Below are 21,135 nucleotides of genomic sequence, written 5' to 3'. Positions count from 1 at the left end.
TAGATATTTTCTAGTAGGTGTTTGAACAACAAGGAAGACAATGTATAGTCTTATAATGCTTGCAATATGTTCTTATGTGAGTTTTGATGTACCAGTTCATACTTGTGTTTGTTTCAAATAGCCTTGCTAGCCTAAGCCTTGTACTGAGAGGGAATACTTCTCGTGCATCCAAATCCTTGAGCCAAACACTATGCCATTTGTGTCCACCATACCTACCTACTACATGGTATTTCCCCGCCATTCCAAAGTAAATTGCTTGAGTGCTACCTTTAAATTTCCATTCTTAGTCTTTGCAATATATAGCTCATGGGACAAATATCCTAACCATGTTCCTGGGGACGCCATCAACACTTTGTTGAATATCATGTGAGTTGCTATGCATGTCCGTCTTGTCTGAAATAAGGGCGATTTACCATGAGTTGAATGGTTAGAGCATGCATATTGTTAGAGAAGAACATTGGGCCGCTAACTAAAGCCATGATCCATGTTGGAAGTTTCAGTTTTGGACAAATATCCTCAATCTCATATGAGAATATTAATTGTTGCTAAATGCTTATGCATTAAAGAGGAGTCCATTATCTGTTGTCTATGTTGTCCCGGTATGGATGTCTAAGTTGAGAATAATCAAAAGCGAGAAATCCAATGCGAGCTTTCTCCTTAGACCTTTGTACAGGCGGCATAGAGGTACCCCTTTGTGATACTCGGTTAAAACATATGTATTGCGATGATAATCCAGGTAACCCGAGCTAATTAGGACAAGGTGCGGGCACTATTGGTATACTATGCATGAGGCTTGCAACTTGTAGGATATAATTTACATAATACATATGCTTTATTACTACCGTTGACAAAATTGTTTCTTGTTTTCAAAATAAAAGCTCTAGCACAAATATAGCAATCAATGCTTCCCTCTGCGAAGGGCCATTCTTCTACTTTTATGTTGAGTCAGTTCACCCATTTCTCTCCCATCTCAAGAAGCAAACACTTGTGTTAATTGTGCATTGATTCCTACATAGTTGCATATTGCACTTATTATATTACTCTGCATTGACAATGTCCATGAGATATACATGTTATAAGTTGAAAGCAACCGCTGAAACTTAATCTTCCTTTGTGTTGCTTCAATGCCTCTACTATGAATTTATTGCTTTCTGAGTTAACTCTTATGCAAAACTTATTGATGCTTGTCTTCAAAGTACTATTCATGAAAAGTCTTTGCTATATGATTCAATTGTTTACTCATTGCATTTACATTGCTTTGAATCGCTGCATTCATCTCATATGCTTTACAATAGTATGATTAAGATCATGTTGGTAGCATGTCACTTCAGAAATTATCTTTGTTATCGTTTACCTACTCGAGGACGAGTAGGAACTAAGCTTGGGGATGCTGATACGTCTCCAACGTATCGATAATTTCTTATGTTCCATGCTTGTTTTATGACAATACCTACATGTTTTGTTCACACTTTATGTCATTATTATGCGTTTTCCGGAACTAACCTATTGACAAGATGGCGAAGTGCCAGTTCCTGTTTTCTGCTGTTTTTGGTTTCAGAAATCCTAGTAAGGAAATATTCTCGGAATTGGACGAAATCAACACCCAGCATCTTAGAATCCCACGAAGCTTCCAGAACACCCGAGAGCCACCAGAGGAGGGCCCTGTGGGCCCCACACATGTGCCCGGCGCGGCCAGAGGGGGGGTCGCGCCCCCCTGTTGTGTCACCGCCTCGTCAGCCTTCCGACTCCGCCTCTTCGCCTATTTAAAGGTCCCTGACCTAAAACTTCGAGACGGAAAAGCCACGGTACGAGAAACCTTCCAGAGCCGCCGCCATCGCGAAGCAAAGATCTGGGGGACAGGAGTCTCTATTCCGGCACGCCGCCGGGACGGGGAAGTGCCCCCGGAAGGCATCTCCATCGACACCACCGCCATCTTCATCAACGCTGATGTCTCCCATGAGGAGGGAGTAGTTCTCCATCGAGGCTAAGGGCTGTACCGGTAGCTATGTGGTTAATCTCTCTCCTATGTACTTCAATACAATGATCTCATGAGCTGCCTTACATGATTGAGATTCATATGAGTTTTGTATCACTATTCATCTATGTGTTACTCTAGTGATGTTATTAAAGTAATCTATTCCTCCTCCACGGTGTAATGGTGACAGTGTGTGCATCGTGTAGTACTTGGCGTAGGTTATGATTGTAATCTCTTGTAGATTATGAAGTTAATTATTGCTATGATAGTATTGATGTGATCTATTCCTCCTTTCATAGTGTGAAGGTGACAGTGTGCATGCTATGTTAGTACTTGGTTTAGTTGTGTTGATCTATCGTACAATCTAAGGTTATTTAAACATGAATATCGAACATTGTGGAGCTTGTTAACTCCGGCATTGAGGGTTCGTGTAATCCTACACAATTAGTGGTGTTCATCATCCAACAAGAGAGTGTAGAGTATAGCATTTATCTATTTATTCTGTTATTTGATAAATGTTGAGAGAGTCCACTAGTGAAAGTATAATCCCTAGGCCTTGTTCCTAAATACTGCTATCACTGCTTGTTTACTGTTTTACTGCATCTGTACTGCCTGCAATATTACCACCATCAACCACACGCCAGTTGTAGCATCATGTATTTTCTGGCGCCTTTACTACTGCTCATATTTATTTATACCACCTGTATTTCACTATCTCTTCGCCGAACTAGTGCACCTATTAGGTGTGTTGGGGACACAAGAGACTTCTTGCTTTGTGGTTGCAGGGTTGCATGAGAGGGATATCTTTGACCTCTTCCTCCCTGAGTTCGATAAACCTTGGGTGATCCACTTAAGGGAAAACTTGCTGCTGTTCTACAAACCTCTGCTCTTGGAGGCCCAACACTGTCTACAAGAAAAGGAGTGTGCGTAGACATCATAGTGCTCTTAGTTCACCCACTCATGCTATTGATTTATCTTGGGGTGACCTACCTTCTATGCCTTGTTGCTCTACAATTCGATGTGCTAGTGCTAGTAATTCACCCACCCATTGTCGGGAACCCCGGAGGTCAGGGCTAGACAAACCCAGATATCACATCTGGCATAAGCCTAACCTAGATCTCTAGGGCCTACAGGGTGAGAATTGGTAACACAACAATGACTCTACGACTGAAAGCAAATATATTACAACTCTTAGCAGAGTTAAGATCCAAAATTTATTACACGCAGAGGTCACTGACCACAATTCAACAAGCAACGGAAAGCAAATTATGTTATCTAGATAACAAGACTGCAAAGGGCCTAAGAGGCCATAACATAAGGCGACGTCCCAGCCCATAAATCTCAGGCTACCGCCTGAGGAACTCCGAACTACTCGTCGACGTCAAGGTAGAAGCCACCATCAGTTGGAAGAACTTCGTCTGAAACAAAGCATGCAAGGCTGAGTACAGGGACTCAGCAAGACTTAGTACAACCTGTTAGCAAAGCGGGTATGCGAGGCTTTATGTGGAGCTTATTTTGCGGAAAGCCAGTTTTCTTTGTAAACAGGGGGGAGCAGAAGCTCGTCTATTCAGATCATTTTAAAAAGGGATAAGCGAGCGATATCAACTCTAGCTCTAAGATCATCATGTTGAATCCACTGAATCTTCATCATAACCTGAACCTATCACCTAGGATCACCCCCTCGACACCCTGAGAAGGGATCCTTATCACACATTGACATCAAGTTTTACGATTAGGTTCACAGAATCCATCACCAAGTCGTCCGTAACCGTGGACACGGCTTTCCGAAAAGACTTACCCTGCAGGGGTGTACAACTTTACCCACACGCGCCGACCGACTCTTAGCGCCGTCATGTACACGCTTCCTTGGCGTGCCGGCAGAGGGTGGTCGACCAAAACCTTTCCCTTACTTCGCCTATCCCATGAGTCAAACTAACTGGGGAGCTCCGTCATCGTAGGTAGCCATTCTCCGAGGCGGTCCCGGTCATTGTGCGCAGGGGATCCAGTTCAATGCCTCCAGCATCCTTCACCCCGGCCACGCCCTGTATGATGCACTTTGAAAACCTTTTCCACCTTTCCCCCATGCGTATGGTAAATGGAACTCGCAAACTAATTGACTCATGGGTAAGCTAGGTAAGTTCGGGCCAAGGGGTTCCCATGGGCCCCGTGTGGTTGTACGCTCAGTCTTGGTTCCGAAGGCGAGAACTCAGGTCCTAGTATCGGCGAGAATGAGTCAAATCACCACATCCCCATGTGGCGGCCCATCCAAGCCTTTAGCATGTTTATTAACATCATCACTGATCTTACCACGTCATCCTGTCAAACTAGGTTCATTCGTAGCTCTGATTCATCAACCGGATGGATCAGACTTCAACAGCTAAGCATGGCTAAGCATAACACATACACGGGTACAGCGATGCGAACAAGCTCAGACCTAGTTTTGATGGGAGCGGTGGATCAGTAACTCTGGGCTACAAGGATGGAATTATGCACACATAGGATATCTACAACTGCCGATAAAACATATTTGAAGTGGATGCAATATGTAAGAACCAGAAGTAAAGCATTTCGAAACCATATATGAACCAGGTTAGGGCTTGCCTTGTCCCTCGTTGTTCTGGTGCTGCTCTTCGAGGGCGTTGATCTCAGGCTCGCGTTCGGTCCCTATCGACAAGAACCAAATACCGGAAAGGAAGAGCACAATGAAGACATGGTATAATGCAATGCACATACAATATGATGACATGTCATATTAAAGGGATTCGGTTAACCCTAGGTGCATCGACGGAATTTAGAGGGGTTCGGCATCGACCCCGACATAAGAGAGGGGTCGATTTAGGGTTTCTACAAAGGCTCACATTTAATTGGTTCAAACATGTATGAAACATGGATACACAATTAGGAAATGTTTTTCTGATGATTTTGATATATAATTTTATATTTTTCTGATTTAAAATGAATTACTTATGAATTTCCAGGATTTAATTCATTTTAAATCAATTTCTGAAAATTATACAAAAAATAATAAAAGTTTAATAATTTGGACCCACTTGTCATAATTTTATTCTTTTCTAAAATATTTCCTAATTATTAAAATCCTGACAGATGGGGTCCACCTGTCATATTATTTCCTAATTAAAGAAATACAGAAATTAATAACAGAAAATACAGAAAATATATAAAAAAAGGATTATGGCGTCAGCATGACGTCATGCTGATGTCAGCTGGCCATGAGCTCAAAATTGAGCTCGGGTGGAGCTCAATCTGGCGATTGGGAGGGTTCCTGCGGCGCGCGTGAGGGGGGATCGGCGCAGCTCGACGCGGCCGACCTAATGGTGGCGGTGCCGCCCGCTATTGGCCACCGGAACGTGGCCGGCGGCGAGCTCAAGCGGCGGCCGGGGCAGTGACATGGCGCGGCGGCGATACAGAGGGGGAGAGGGCGAACCGAGGGTGCAGGGAGGGGCAGCGGCTCACCCTGAGCGTGTAGGAGGGGTCGGCGATGGCCGGAGAGCCTCGCCGGCGCCGGAATCGAGCGGGGCAGGTCCGGCAGAGGGTTAGGGTTAGGGTTCTCTGGGGGCGTCGGGACCGCGGGGAAAGGGGGAGATTGGGGCTAGGGTTCCGGGGCGGCGGTGGCGGAGGTACTTATGGCCGCCGGGGGCGGCGGGGATGATCGGGGCCGCCGGCGCCATCGCTCGGCCAGCGTGCAGCCACCGAGCAGCTTTGGTCTGCGGGGAAGAAAGAAGATTTTGCAAAAACCCCCCTGGGGAAAGTTTGGGCTGGGGTGGGTTTGCTTGCTGGGCCACTTGGGCCATTCTGGCCTGCGGCCAGAGAGAGGAGAGAGGGAAGGAGAGATGGGCTGCGGCCCAGGGGAGAGAGAGAGAGGTTTCTTCCCTATTTTTCTCCTTTCTCATTTTTTCTGATTTTTGTTTCTCTTTTCAAATTTCTATTTTCAAATCTGTTTGAATTTTGTTTGAAACTCTATTTTGCCAGAGAAGTAAATAGCACACATGGATTTGTTAAATGACAACAAAACCATGTTGTATATTTTGAAAAGTTGCAAGATTTGAATGTAGGAAGAAGTAGAAATTGATTGCTTAATTGGAAAATGGAGATGCAAATTTTGCTCAAATGCAAACTACATGCATGAGATGCACATGATCACTCATTTATTTATAAACACAAGGTTGGGATGTTACAACTCTACCCCCATTACAAGAATCTCGTCCTCGAGATTCCTAGATTTTAGAAAAGAAAGAAGGGTACTCAGATCGTAAACGATCTTCTCGTTCCCAGGTTGCTTCTTGCTCAGAATGATTAGACCACTGAATTTTTAGAAACTTGATGCTCTGACGTCGATTTTTACGCTCGGCTTCATCAAGGATACGAACAGGATGTTCTCGATAAGTTAGATCCTCTTGAAGGTCAAGAGTCTCGTGATCAACACCACGGATAGGATCTTTGAAGCAATGCTTGAGTTGGGACACATGGAAGACATCATGAACTTCAGGAAAATTGGAAGGTAACTCCAACTTGTAGGAAACATTACCACGCTTGGCAAGGACGCGGAAAGGACCAACATAGCGAGGAGCTAGTTTGCCTTTGATACCGAAACGACGAACACCCTTGAGAGGAGTGACTCGAAGATAAGCTTGATCACCAATTTCATACTTCACTTCTTGATGATGGCGATCATAGTAGCTCTTTTGACGTGACTGAGCAGTTTTCAGACGCTCGCGAATGATGCGAACTTGATCTTCTGCTTCATTGATTATATCTGGTCCAAAGAACTTTCTTTCTCCAGTTTCGGACCAGTTCAAAGGAGTTCTACACCTTCTGCCATACAAAGCTTCAAAAGGTGCCATGCCCAGACTAGATTGGAAGCTGTTGTTATAGGTGAACTCGGCAAATGGAAGGCACTTTTCCCAATCTTTACCGAATGATATAACACATGCCCTGAGCATGTCTTCAAGAATTTGATTCACTCTTTCGGTTTGACCACCGGTTTGAGGATGATAGGCTGTGTTGAAGGAAAGACGAGTTCCCATAGCTTGTTGAAAGCTAGCCCAGAACTTTGAGGTGAAAAGACTTCCACGATTAGAGATGATCTTCTTAGGAACACCATGAAGAGTGACTATCCGTGAGATATACAGATCTGCTAGTTGACTAGCTTTTATGTCTTCTCGGATAGGAAGGAAGTGAGCAACCTTGGATAGATGGTCAATGACTACCCATATAGCATCTCTTCCATTTTTGGTCTTGGGGAGACCGGTAATGAAATCCATGCCAATTTCATCCCATTTCCACTCTGGAATTGATAGAGGTTGCAGAGTGCCAGCAGGTCTTTGATGTTCAGCTTTTACGCGACGACAAACGTCGCATTCAGCAACAAACTTAGCGATCTCTTGCTTCATCCTGCACCACCAGAATCTTTGGCGGAGATCCCGATACATCTTGGTACCACCAGGATGGATGGAGAGGGGTGATTCATGAGCTTCTTTAAGGATTAGCTCTTTGAGATCCGATTTATCCGGCACGACTAGACGCTTACCGAAATAAACGGTACCTTGATCATCAATGGAGAAACATTTAGCAACTCCGCTGGCAATGTTCTTCTTGATCTTGGTAATGCCAGAATCTTGCTTCTGAGCCTTATTGATCTGGTCTTCAAGAGAGGGCTTCACCTCTAGATTAGCAAGGAATCCACTAGGAACAATCTCAAGGTTGAGTTTTGCAAGTTCCTCATAGAGAGAAGGTTGCGCTTGCTTAACCATCAGATTGTTGCAATAGGACTTCCAACTTAGCGCATCAGCAACGACATTGGCTTTGCCGGGTTTATAGTTGAGACCCAAGTCATAATCTTTGATGACTTCCAGCCATCTTCTCTGTCTGATATTCAGATCCGGCTGGGTGAAAAGATACTTCAGACTTTGATGATCCGAGTACAACTCGCAACGGTTACCATAAAGATAAGGTCGCCATTGCTTAAGAGCATGGATCACAGCTGCAAGCTCGAGATCATGAGTAGGATAATTGAGCTCATGTGGTTTCAACTGTCGAGAGGCATAGGCCACCACATGGCCATCTTGCATCAACACACATCCGAGCCCTTGGAGAGAGGCATCGCAATAGACAACGAAGTCTTTGCTTCTGTCCGGAAGGACGAGCACAGGAGCAGTAGTCAGCTTGGTTTTCAAGATCTGGAAACTTTCTTCAGCCTTTTCTGACCATTCAAACTTCTTGTCTTTCTTGAGAAGATCGGTCATTGGCTTGGCAATCTTGGAGAAATTCTCAATGAATCGGCGGTAATAACCCGCCAGATCGAGAAAACTCCGAATCTCCTTAGCTGACTGATGTCTACGCCCCCTCCTTTTCCTGTAGACAGTGTTGGGCCTCCAAGAGCAGAGGTTTGTAGAACAGTAGCAAGTTTCCCTTAAGTGGATCACCCAAGGTTTATCGAACTCAGGGAGGAAGAGGTCAAAGATATCCCTCTCATGCAACCCTGCAACCACAAAGCAAGAAGTCTCTTGTGTCCCCAACACACCTAATAGGTGCACTAGTTCGGCGAAGAGATAGTGAAATACAGGTGGTATGAATAAGTATGAGCAGTAGCAACGGCACCAGAAAAGTGCTTTGCCCAGGACAGTAAACAAGCAGTAGTAACGCAGCGAGTAGCAACGGTTAAAGAGAACAAGAAACAAGCAGCGATAGCAGTATTTAGGAACAAGGCCTAGGGATCAGACTTTCACTAGTGGACACTCTCAATATTGATCACATAACAGAATAGATAAATGCATACTCTACACTCTTTTGTTGGATGATGAACACCATTGCGTAGGATTACACGAACCCTCAATGCCGGAGTTAACAAGCTCCACAATTCAATGTTCATATTTAAATAACCTTAGAGTGCATGAAAGATCAACACGACTAAACCAAGTACTAACATAGCATGCACACTGTTACCTTCACACTATGTAGGAGGAATAGATCACATCAATACCATCATAGCAATAGTTAACTTCATAATCTACAAGAGATCATAATCATAGCCTACGCCAAGTACTAACACGGATGCACACACTGTCACCATTACACCGTGCAGGAGGAATAAAACTACTTTAATAACATCACTAGAGTAGCACATAGATAAATTGTGATACAAAACACATTGCAATCATAAAGAGATATAAATAAACACTTCACTATGCCATTCATAACAGTGAATAAGTATTCTGTGAAATATAGCCTAAGAGACCCACACGGTGCACACACTGTCACCTTTACACACGTGGGACAAGGAGTCTCCGGAGATCACATAATTAAAATTCACTTGACTAGCATAACGACATCTAGATTACAAGCATCATCATATGAATCTCAATCATGTAAGGCAGCTCATGGGATTATTGTATTGAAGTACATAGGAGAGAGATGAACCACATAGCTACCGGTACAGCCCCGAGCCTCGATGGAGAACTACTCCCTCCTCATGGGAGACAGCAGCGGTGATGGAGATGGCAGTGGTGTCGATGGAGGAGCCTTCCGGGGGCACTTCCCCGTCCCGGCGGCGTGCCGGAACAGATACTCCTGTCCCCCAGATCTTGGCTTCGCGATGGCGGCGGCTCTGGAAGGTTTCTCATACCGTGTGTTGTGGGTATACTTCATGGGTGTACCATCGACAGTGCCAAGATCCGGCAAGCCCGGGTGGCCCACAGATGGTGATGAGGCATGTGGCCCATCGGGCGGCCCAGTTGCTGTTGATCATGAAGGAGGAAGTCCAGCCTAGGATCAGCAGGCCGGATCCGTACCGACCTTAGGAGTAACCCGGATCCATGGAGGCCCATGAGGAACCCGGATCCAGTACGACGTGCATGGAAGGCGGATCCGTGACGTGCACGGCAAGATATTGTACCGTAGCTAGGCTATCTGTAATCCGGTTAGGACTCTCCATGTAAACCCTAGATCCGTGCGCCTTTATAAGCCGGATCCCGGGAGCCCTAGAGGCACAATGACAACTCATTGTAACAACGCGAAAGCGCCCAGATAATTCCAGACAAGCAGCAGTAGGCCCTGTCATCGTGCAGGTGTTCCGAAGCTGGGTAACTCGCGTACCACCATCCCGTGTGCACTCCGCCCTATGGCCCCTACTTCTTCTCCCCCTCGTGAGGATCCCTCCTCCGGGGTACCGTCGATTAGGCTACGACAGTTGGCGCCCACCGTGGGGCCTGTGGCGTCTGGAGGCCGGATCCGGGAGGGTTCCGCCATGGGAAGCTACGACGACACCATCGCTGTGGGGCGCGTTCTTTACGCCGGGAATCTGCCGATCGTCCCTCCGGATGAGTGCTGGATTCCGGCTAGGACAAACCCCGTCAAGCTCTCCATCGTCCCAATTGGCGGCATTCACATCTTCATCGGGGAAACCGTCGATTCCGACGGAAACCCACTGGTAAGTAACGCAGACGCGACCGCCGCAGAGCTGGACGCTGTCGCGAAGATCCGATCTGAGATGCAGGAGCTTCCCAAGGAAGATTCCGCCTCGGATCTGGAAATTTCAAAGCCCACCCAATCCGCCCCTGAGCAGGAAACAAAGGTGGAAGACCAATGCAGATCCGCCTGGGTCTCCCAGGTGTTAGAAAAGCAGAGGTGCCACTTCGTACACTTCTTGGCCCATACCGCCAGAACCGCCCCTCAAGAAGACGGAGCTGGTCCTGAGCAGGTAGAGGCACCGGAAAACGGCGCAGATCCGGATCAGGCTCAGCCTGTTGGAGAAAGCGAAGCTCCGGTTGAAGAGTCGATTTTGGGCAATCTGAGCCCAATTTCCGGAGACACCCCGTCCATGGAATCTGATGACTTCGTCCGCAAGCTGGAGGAGTACGGTCTCGGCGATCAGCCTGAAGTCGACTCCGCCCAGCCTAAGCAGGTTCTCGCAACGGTAGCAGCGCTGGGACAAACTGGATCCGGAGACCAAGTCAGCCAATCTGACCCCCAACCATCCCATCAAGGATCTCCAATATCTCGGGTGCGACCCCAAAGGGATTCTCCCTCGGAGGAAATCTTGTCAGCAGAGGAGGTGGCCGCGCGAGCAGTTCTTAACACACCTATAACCCCGGGCGACGCCGCAGATCTGGAGGCCCTAGAGACCGCCAGAAAGGAAATGCTGGCCACAGCCAAGAGGCTCGCCGATACCGAAGCTGCGTTAAGGATAGGAAGGGCAGATCATGCAGCCTGGACGGAAAACTTCGAGAGACAGGACCGCGAGATTACTGCCACACTCGAGCTGGTCAAGAACATGAGGGCTGAGTGGGAGGTAAAGATGACCTATGCGCAGGCGGAGGCCGATCGAATTGTTAGAGAAGCAATTCCGCCTCGCAGAATACCCTTCAACACGCCCGCAGATCACCAGCCGCTGGAAACTCCAAAGGACAACATGCAGAAAGCAGCGGAATTGCTGAAGAAGAAGGACGAAGAAGTTGACATCAACTATCTCCGCACACTTGTCGCTTCAGCAATGCAGCAGCAGAGCAAGGCAGATACTTCGCGCAGGTTGGAATCCAATCCGGATAACTGTGTATCTACCGCGCAGAAGGACGATGAATCGCACACCGGATCCTCGGAGCGCAGAAGAAGGGCCAGGGAGCACCCAAATCCGATCCCCGTTCCGTCACAGACGCCTCCGTTGGATCCAAGGAAGGGAAAGGACGCGATGTACTCCGGAAGAGACAAATACCGCAACCCCTCACCTCCACCCAACGGTTACCCGCGACCCCCTCGCCGCCGTAGTCCAGCCGGAAACACCAGGCCCATAGGGCATGGTGCGCTTGTTATCCGCGACAACGTGCTGCCAAGAAACAGAAACAGGGAGCGCTCGCCGGAACCTCGCCGGAACCAGGACAATGTTCATGAGCCCGAGCCCAGGAGGAGTCGGAATGAAGACCGCGGTCCAGAACCTCGCCGGAACCGCGATCCAGAACCTCGTCGGAGCCGCGACCCAGAACCTCGCCGGAGCCGGGACCCAGAGCCTCGTCGGAGCCGTGACCCGGAGCCCCGCCGGAATGACCAGGGCAGCCAGCGCCAAGGCGAAGGCAGCCACAGGAGCCGGAGCCAGCACCAGGAAGGCCGAGGAGATTCAGATGGCGGAAGCAAGAAGTCAGACCGCCCACCTCGCAGGTCTCCCTCACCACCACCTAGCGGTGGCGGCGGAGGTGGAGGCGGAGGCAATGGCCGGAGATCTCGCTCTCGCTCAAAGTCTCCTCGCCACGGCTCGCGCGACGCGCGGGACCGCCTTAACGAGTACAGAACCGACTACATTGGCCCGAAGTGCTTTGGCAGGATGATTCGAGAGGAACCAAAGCCAAGGATGAACCACAAGCTACCCGGAAATCTGAAGCACTATGATGGCACCGAAAGGCCGGATACCTGGATCAAGGATTACTACAATGCTGTAACCTTCGCCGGAGGAACCCCTAACATCGCCTGCCGCATGCTCCAGTTGTACCTTGTAGGCCCAGCCCGGATCTGGCTCAGTGACCTCGAGAAGAACTCCATCTTTTGCTGGTTCGACCTGAAGAACGCTTTTGAGAAACACTTCAGGGGCACCTACAAGTGACCTGCCACAACAAGCGACCTGCAGGCTTGCATCCAGAAGAAGGGCGAAACATCGAGGAATTTCCTCACCCGATGGTTGGCATGCAGAAACGAGTGCGAGAACGTTGACAACCGCACAACAATGCACGCCTTCATTGGGGGCTTGCAGCGAGGAGGATTGCTGCGACACAAGCTAACTTGCTTGGTCAATGCAAATAAACTGACGTTGGATGATATGATCACCATCGCTAGCGATCACACTGCCGCCGATGATGTCGCAGGCGGTGATCTCGCAGCTACAGCAATCCCCCTGCACCAACAAAAGAAGAACCGTGACAACGGCGGCAGCAGCAGCCATAAGCGCAAGAACCCTGATGACCAGAAGAGTGGCGGATCCGAGATGGTCGCCATGGCGTTTCAACGCGGAGGTCCAGGAGGCGGAAGAGGACGCGGACGCGGAGGCGGAGCCGGCAGGGGTCAAGAAAGATACCTCCGAGGTCACTGCTGCCGGATCCCGCGCACCGCAAACCTATGAGGAGTACAGAGACATGCCCTGCCTGGCCCATCTGGATCCGGTTACAGGGAAGTCCACTCATACCAACCGCAACTGCAAGTGGGTCAATGACCTAAAGAATGACCCGGAGGCTGGATACAAGCGCGCCTGGAAGCACCGCCCACGCGGAAAAGGTGGCAAGGGCAAGAACAAAGACAAGGAGGATGATAGTTCCGAGGCGATGGATGAGGATGATAACTCGCCGGATCCCAAGGCAGGAGCCGCAGGTAAATCCAATCCGTTCGACAAAAAGAGCGTGGGGGCTTACCACACTTTCCTCGGAACCCCAACAGTACGCGCCTCCAAGTCAGCTACCCGGATCCTGAACGCCATAGTTCCGGCTGTGCCGCAGTACGTCAGGTGGTCGGAAATCCCGTGCACATTTGATCGGAAGGATCATCCCGCAATTGTGCCGAAGGAATGCTACGCCTTGGTTGTAAGTCCCCGCATCGATGGGTATGACTTCTCCAAGTGCCTCATGGATGGTGGAGCCAGCCTGAATATCATGTACCTGGAGACTCTAGAGCGGATGAACCTCACCAAGGAACAGCTCAAACACAGCAACACTGAGTTTCATGGCGTGGTTCCGGGTAAGAAGGCGAACTCCCTCGGTAGCATCACACTTCCCGTGGCTTTTGGCGATGTTCATAATTTCCGCGAAGAGAAAATCACGTTTGAAGTTGTGCCCTTCAAGAGCTCCTACCACGTCATCTTCGGCAGGCCCACCTACCACAAGTTCCACGCAAGAGCGTGCTACATCTACAACAAGCTCAAGATTCCGGGTCCTAAAGGTATGATTACCGTATCCGGAGACTATAAAAAGGCTCATGAGTGCGAGTTAGGCGAAGCCGCCTTCGCAGAGTCTGTGATATCCGGAGAAGAGCTGAAAGGCTACAGAGCCGCGGTGGATCCGACTGAGATGCAGACCACCAAGAAGCAAATCTCCGAGCAGAAAACCTCCTTCAAACCCGCGATAGAAACCAAGAAGCACGACCTCATCCCAGGTGACTCTTCCAAGCAGGTTTCAGTCGGAGCCAACATGGACCCCAAATAGGAAAGCGCGCTCGTCGAGTTCCTCCGCGCTAACATGGATATCTTCGCATGGCAACCTTCTGACATGTCCGGAGTACCTAGGGAACTCGCCGAGCACTACCTCAACATAAATCCGGGGGCCAAACCAGTGAAGCAAGCTATGCGACGCTTTGGAGATAAGAAGCGCCGCGCCATAGGGATGGAACTAGCAAAGTTATTAGAAGCAGGTTTTGTAATAGAAGTTATCCACACCGATTGGGTCGCGAATCCCATCCTTGTACCCAAAAAGAACACTGAAATACTAAGAATGTGCATCGATTACTCTGGCTTGAACAAACATTGCCCGAAGGATCCGTTCCCCTTGCCGCGCATTGACCAAGTCATTGATTCGACGGCGGGGGCGGAACTTCTGTGTTTTCTTGATGCGTATTCCGGGTATCATCAGATCCGGATGAAGGAATCCGACCAAAAGGCGACTTCATTCATTACCCCGCTCGGTACTTACTGCTATGTTACTATGCCCTTCGGTTTGAAAAATGCAGGTGCTACCTACCAGCGTACGATGCAGCGGTGCCTGAAGGACCAAATTGGCCGGAACGTGCACGCTTACGTCGACGACATCGCGGTCATGACCCGGAAAGGATCCGACTTGATCAGCGACCTCACAGAAACCTTCGACAACCTCCGCAGGTACAAGATGATGTTAAATCCGCTGAAGTGCGTCTTTGGCGTGCCAGCCGGAAAACTCCTTGGCTTCATAGTCTCTCACAGAGGCATTGAGGTTAACCCGGAAAAGATCAAGGCAATCCTGTGTATCAAAAGGCCAACTTGTCTCAAAGATGTGCAACGACTAACTGGTTGTGTTGCAGCAATCAGTAGGTTTGTTAGCCGTCTTGGCGAGAAGGCACTACCTCTGTACAAGCTGCTGAAGAAAACAGACAAATTTGTCTGGGACGACGCAGCTGATGCAGCTCTTCGAGGGTTGAAGGACATACTCACCTCCCCGCCTATCTTGGCAGCCCCAGCAGAGTCAGAGCCAATGCTCCTTTACCTGGCAGCTACCAACAAAGTCATCAGCCTCGTCATCGTGGTGGAGCGAAAGGAGGAAGGACATGAATATGACGTCCAAAGACCTGTCTACTACATTAGCGAGGTGTTGACGGAGTCAAAACAGAGATATCCTCACTTTCAGAAGCTAGCTTATGGCGTGTTCCTAGGTAGCCGGAAGCTGAGGCATTATTTCCAAGAGCATCCACTAACAGTCGTGAGCAAGGCTCCGCTGGCAACAATTCTCAACAACGCTGACGCAACAGGACGTACGGCTAAATGGGGCATCGAATTATCCGCCTTCGACATCGCTTACAAGCCAAGGACTGCGGTAAAATCCCAGGTTCTGGCAGATTTCGTTGCAGATTGGACAGAAGCTCCGGATGCAAGTCTGGAGCCGGAACCAGAAACATGGGTCATGCACTTCGACGGATCCAAGCAGCATCAAGGCTCAGGAGCCGGAGTCACCCTGAAGTCCCCTACCGGAGAAGAACTGCAGTATGTTCTGCAGATCCACTTCGAAGCTACTAACAACATGGCGGAATATGAGGCTCTACTACACGGTCTGCGCATCGCTAAGGAAATCGGGATCAAGCACATCATATGCTGTGGAGATTCCGACCTGGTGGCACAACAAGTAGCCGGAACCTGGAACGCCAGAAATTCCGTCATGGCGGCCTACAGAGACGAAGTTGACGAGCTCGCCAAGTGCTTCCTCGGATACGAAGTCAAGTACGTCAGAAGAGACGACAACACAGCGGCAGATATGCTATCCAAGCTCGGATCCGGCAGGAAACCAATTCCGCCTGGCATTTTCCTGGAGCATCTCCGGATACCCTCAGTTAAGGGCGCTAACCCGGAAAACCCAGAGGTGGCAGTATCTCCGGCTAAGGAAGTGATGGCTGTCACTCCGGCTTGGACACAGCCTTTCCTGGACTACCTCATCGATCAGAAGTTGCCAGAGGACGAGGTCCTCGCACGACAGATCGTCAGACGAGCAAGAACCTACACAATAGTTGATGGACAGCTCTACAAACGAAGCGCAGCAGGGGTATTTCTTAAATGCGTCTCCAATCAAGATGACATTGAAATCCTCAGAGAGATCCACGCAGGGGACTGCGGGCATCACGCCGCTCCCAGATCACTCGTTGCAAAAGCTTTTCGGTTAGGTTTCTATTGGCTTACAGCTAAAGAAGACGCTGATAAAATAGTCAAGACCTGCCGAGGTTGTCAGTACTACGCTACTCAACCAAACGCTCCAGCCCAAGAGCTGAAGACCATACCTATCACCTGGCCATTTGCGGTCTGGGGGCTTGATATGGTTGGTAAGTTAAAAAGATCATCTCCTGGCGGTTTTGAGTACCTCCTGGTCGCTATTGACAAGTTCAGCAAATGGATCGAGGCTAAGCCAGTGAGAAAAGCCGATGGTGCTACGGCACTAAAATTCGTCTGCAGCCTCGTGATGAGATTCGGCATCCCACACAGCATAATCACAGATAATGGCACGAACTTCGCTCAAGGAGAATTGAGGGATTATTGTGAAACAATGGGGATACGACTGGACCTCGCATCTGTGGCTCATCCACAGTCCAATGGTCAGGTTGAAAGGGCTAACGGCCTAATATTATCAGGAATTAAACCACGCCTTGAAGGACCGCTGCGACGAGCAGCTGGAGCTTGGGCTGATGAGTTGGAAGCTGTTCTGTGGAGTTTACGAACTACCCCTAACAGATCAACAGGGTTTACCCCTTTTTTCCTGGTATACGGATCCGAAGCCGTGCTTCCCTCCGACATCATCCACGATTCACCGCGAGTTTCCGCCTACAATGAAGAAACAGCTGACGAGGCCAGACAGCTATCTGTGGACCTGATCGAGGAAGCTCGGAACTTAGCAGACCAGAGATCCGCCATCTACCAGCAGAAGCTCCGACGTTATCACAGTCGTCGAGTTCGGAAACGCTCCTTTATGGCAGGAGACCTGGTCCTCCGCCTTCGACAGGTGAAAGACCATAAGCTGCAATCTCCATGGGAAGGACCCTTCGTCGTTAGCAAAGTGCTTCATAACGGGTCGTACTACCTTGTTGATTTCCGCGAGCTAAGGGATAGACCTGCTAACTGGCACCGGAAACGCAAGCGTGAGGATCCGGATGACATCTACGATGAAACAGATCGCCCCTGGAATATCGCACAGCTACGTCCTTTCTACACTTAGCATATCTTTTCCGAGTTCTAAAACTCTGTAATAGTTATACATGATCAATGAAATAAAGCTTATGGTTCACTCTTTGAGTCTTTTACCTCCTTTACTTGTTCATTTTAGATCGTGTATGTTTTTTCCGACTAAAACCGCAGAGCTGGATATTTCCGCCTAGGCGTGTATGAAAGTTGTGATTTTCAAAATCGTCCTTTAGGACGTAAGCTTAAGTTTTCTGATTAAGTTGTTATCTGTTGCGAACTCGTGGATTCCTAGTAGCGATTTCCGGCACCTATGCCTGGGGGCTTGTTTCCGCGGTTATGGACGGACTGCCATTGGGCTTCGTCGCCGCTGGCGAGCGTTTCCGGCTAAGGTTTTCTGGCTCGTGGAAGGTCAAGCGGGCAAGCCGGAAAATAACGAAGTCAGCACTTGCTTTCCGACATAAAACGAAACATGCACATAATATTTAACGGATAGCGGGATAAGTGTTTCCGCCCCATGCATAATCGTTTCGTTCCTAGCTACTTAAGAATTTAAAGTCTTATTACAAACCCTCGCTGGGGCCAAAATGATGCATTGTTTTTCCCGCAGGAATAAAAGTTTTCACTCCCCCTTAGCCGGAGAAGTCTTGCCCTCTGGATCCTGTTCCTTGGCGCCTTCGGCCGGAGAAGACACGTCTTCTTCACTTTATTTTTCTTCAGAGGCAGCAGTGCTGGTCTTGGGTTCCTCTTGGGGAGCATCCTTGGAGCTGGTCCAGGTAAACTGGGCTCCGGATTCTGCAGGTCGCGCCTTGGCGTCGAGTTCCTTTTGAAGTTCCGCTTCTAAGGGCTCGTCAGCAGCGAGGACGACCTTGTCGTAGAATTCCTCGTGCCGGATCCTGCGCGCGATACGGGTGTCGTAGCCGCTCACTGCATCCAGCAGCGCGCCTACATCCGCATCCGGAGGAACGCCCGTGGTCACTTCATCAAGATCAAGACCCGGAGTATGTGCTAGGCACATAGTCAAGGCCATTGCAGCTGCGCCTCGGGCTGAAGATGCTTGCAGATCCGTCACCAGCTCCGGCAGAACATCCATCTTGCCAATAAGCTTGCGCACGTCGCAAGTGCGGCTCCTCTTGATGTTCAAGTTATAGCATATCTTGCGGGAGGCGGAGATGAGATCTTTGCAAGCATCGCCCGCGAGTTGCAGAAGGTCGTCCCGAGGGAACAAATTCCGGCGCTGTTCCGGGTACCCAAGCGGCTCTGCGTAAAAAGAAAATCATGATATAAGCAGGCAATTTGAGCGCAAAATAAAAAACAATCGGAGCAAATATCTTGACAAGGTTCCGATATCATACCCAAGATGTTCTCATTGAGCAAGTCCCAGTGCTGCTCCGCCGTCTCCATAAATTTCCGGAGTCCATTGAGCTCTTTTTGCTGCCTCCTGATAGTCTCGCTGTCAGCATTCTTTTTCAGTTCCAGCTCGCCCTTCTCCCTGATATGTTCGGAGTTTTTCTCCGCCAGCTGCTTTTCGGCCTGCTCCCTCTTAAGTTTCGCCTCCTTTAGCTTAGTCTCCAACTCTTGGTACGAGGAGCGCAGGTTCTCGAGTTCAGTCGAAGCTGTTGCAAGGGAGGAGGATGCGCCTATAAAAACATAAGTTAGTAACAAATTTAAAGTCGGAATTTGATTAATGACAAAGAAGGCGGAAACCAACCTTGGGCGTCCGCCAGTTGTTTAGCCAGTTCTGCGTTCTCATCCTTCAGGGTCCGGATATTTTCCGCCTGACTCAGAGTAACGCGGCGCTGCAGGGCAATGTTCTTGTGCAGCTCGTAGTGCAGCGCCTGCTGTTCCTGTAAAATTTAAACAGTGCAGGAGTAAAAATTCCGCCTGTAGAAGTGGTTTCTTTTAAAGCATCATTGCCGGATCCTTTCCGCCATAATGCTTGGGGGCTACTGGTTCATTCTAAAAAACTTTCCCGGAAGTAATCTTTCTCTAAGCATCTAAGCGCTAACTATTCTTCGAGTTTCCGCCTACATGCTTGGGGGCTACTGGGGAGTACCTTTTGCTTGCAGATAAGTTGATCGCAGAACTGGCCAATGTTTTTCTTGAAGTCCTGGATTTCCGATGTCCTGGAATCAGGCTTCCCCCAGGCGTTGTTCAGCATGGCGTTGAGCAGGTCTTGTTCAAGCTCCCACTTCTCCGCCTCAGTCAGCTTGTTAAAAAACTTGGTGGCATACGCCTTAGGGGTGGAAGTGGTGTCAGCCGGATCTCCGAAGTTCTTCGGAAAAACGACCATGTCGCCAGCGCCCTCTCCAGCCTTCTCGGAAGTGACTTCCGCCTCTCTTTGGCCTTGTGTTTCCGCCTCTTCTTGGGCAGGGCCTTTGGCCTTAGGATCTTCTTCTTCTGCATGCCCGCTGCTAACCGGAATTATTTCCGGTGGAGTGTTTGCGGCAGGTGGGGGAGATGGATCAGCCGGAGGGGGCGACGGTTGAGGAGTTGGGTGGGAAGCGCTTGGTGGAACTGGAGTAGAGGGACCAACAGCCGGAGATTTCTTCATGTACTTCGTGATGGGCTCCTGGCTGGTGGTCCGCGTGGCAGCGGTTTTCGGATTCCTGCAAACAAGTGAAAGGGTTTAGACAAGAGATAATTTCGCTAAGTTAAAGTCGCATCGTGTTCGGAAACTTACGAGGCGCCGGGGATGATGGGGCGTGTGCCTTGGCCAGCCGTCGAGAGCATCCTTAGACGCGCACGCTCCGCTTTCCTTGAGTCAAGCGGAGGTGGTTTCGTCGTCTTCGGCTTCTTGGCGGAGGCCTCGCCGCTGGCTCCGGCTTCAGAGCCGGAAGCTTTGGCGCGGGGACGCTTTGTAGGTCGAGGGGCCGCCTTGCGGGGTGCCTGGTCCTCTTCCTCCTCGTCGTCTTCCGGAGCCTCCTCCGCCGTGTCGCCGGTGACGGGGACGCGAATGATGGTGCGGAAGTTTTCCTCCGCCAAAGTGTTGAGCTGGAAGGAAAATGAACAAAAGTTAGAGTTAAACGTCAAAAAACTTGTGAAGTTTGAAGCAACGGAAAGAACGAAGCTTACCGGAGGACACTGATCGTTCGTGTAGATATCCTTGAAAAGTTCCGGGACCTGTTGGCCCCTCGGAATCTTCACCAGCGTCTTGATCCTTCTCTTCAGAGAATCAGCCGGAAGATCGTGGCGGGTAACCCGGAGAAGATCGTCCGCCCCGGTATAAGCGCACATCAGGCGCGCATTGTAGCGAAGAGGCTGGATTCTCCGGGAGAACCAGCTAAGCGTGAGCTGGGCTCCGGTCAGTCCGTCGTGGACTAGCCAGGAGATTCTCCGCGCAGCCTTCTCCAAGGATGGGGTCAGGGCGAGTGGAGGCACGAAGCTCCAGCTTGCAAGTTCTTCTGGAGGTTCGTTGACGAACTGGGGGAGGCCTTCGTGGACACCCGGAACGGAAACATTCTTCTCGTAGAACCATCCGGCGTTCCAGTACCGGACGGATTCGTGTGAATCATGGGGAGGATACATGCGGTTAGGGCGGAGCATAAACGTCATGCTTCCGCAGTTCACCATTGCTTTGTCCTTGGTTTCTTTCTTCACCCGGAAAAAGAATTGCCACAACTTGACATCTGGCCGGATCCCAAGATGTCCTTCGCAGAGAGTCACGAAGTTGGACAAGAGAAGGTATGAATTAGGGCAAATGTTGTGGGGCTGGAGCCCGTAGGTGTTGAGGATGGAGAGAAAAAATTCCGAACAAGGGAGTGAAAGT

The sequence above is a fragment of the Lolium perenne genome, chromosome 4 (genome assembly GCF_019359855.2).
Source record: "Lolium perenne isolate Kyuss_39 chromosome 4, Kyuss_2.0, whole genome shotgun sequence".
NCBI lineage: Eukaryota > Viridiplantae > Streptophyta > Magnoliopsida > Poales > Poaceae > Lolium > Lolium perenne.
Note: the sequence above shows the minus strand (reverse complement) of the source record.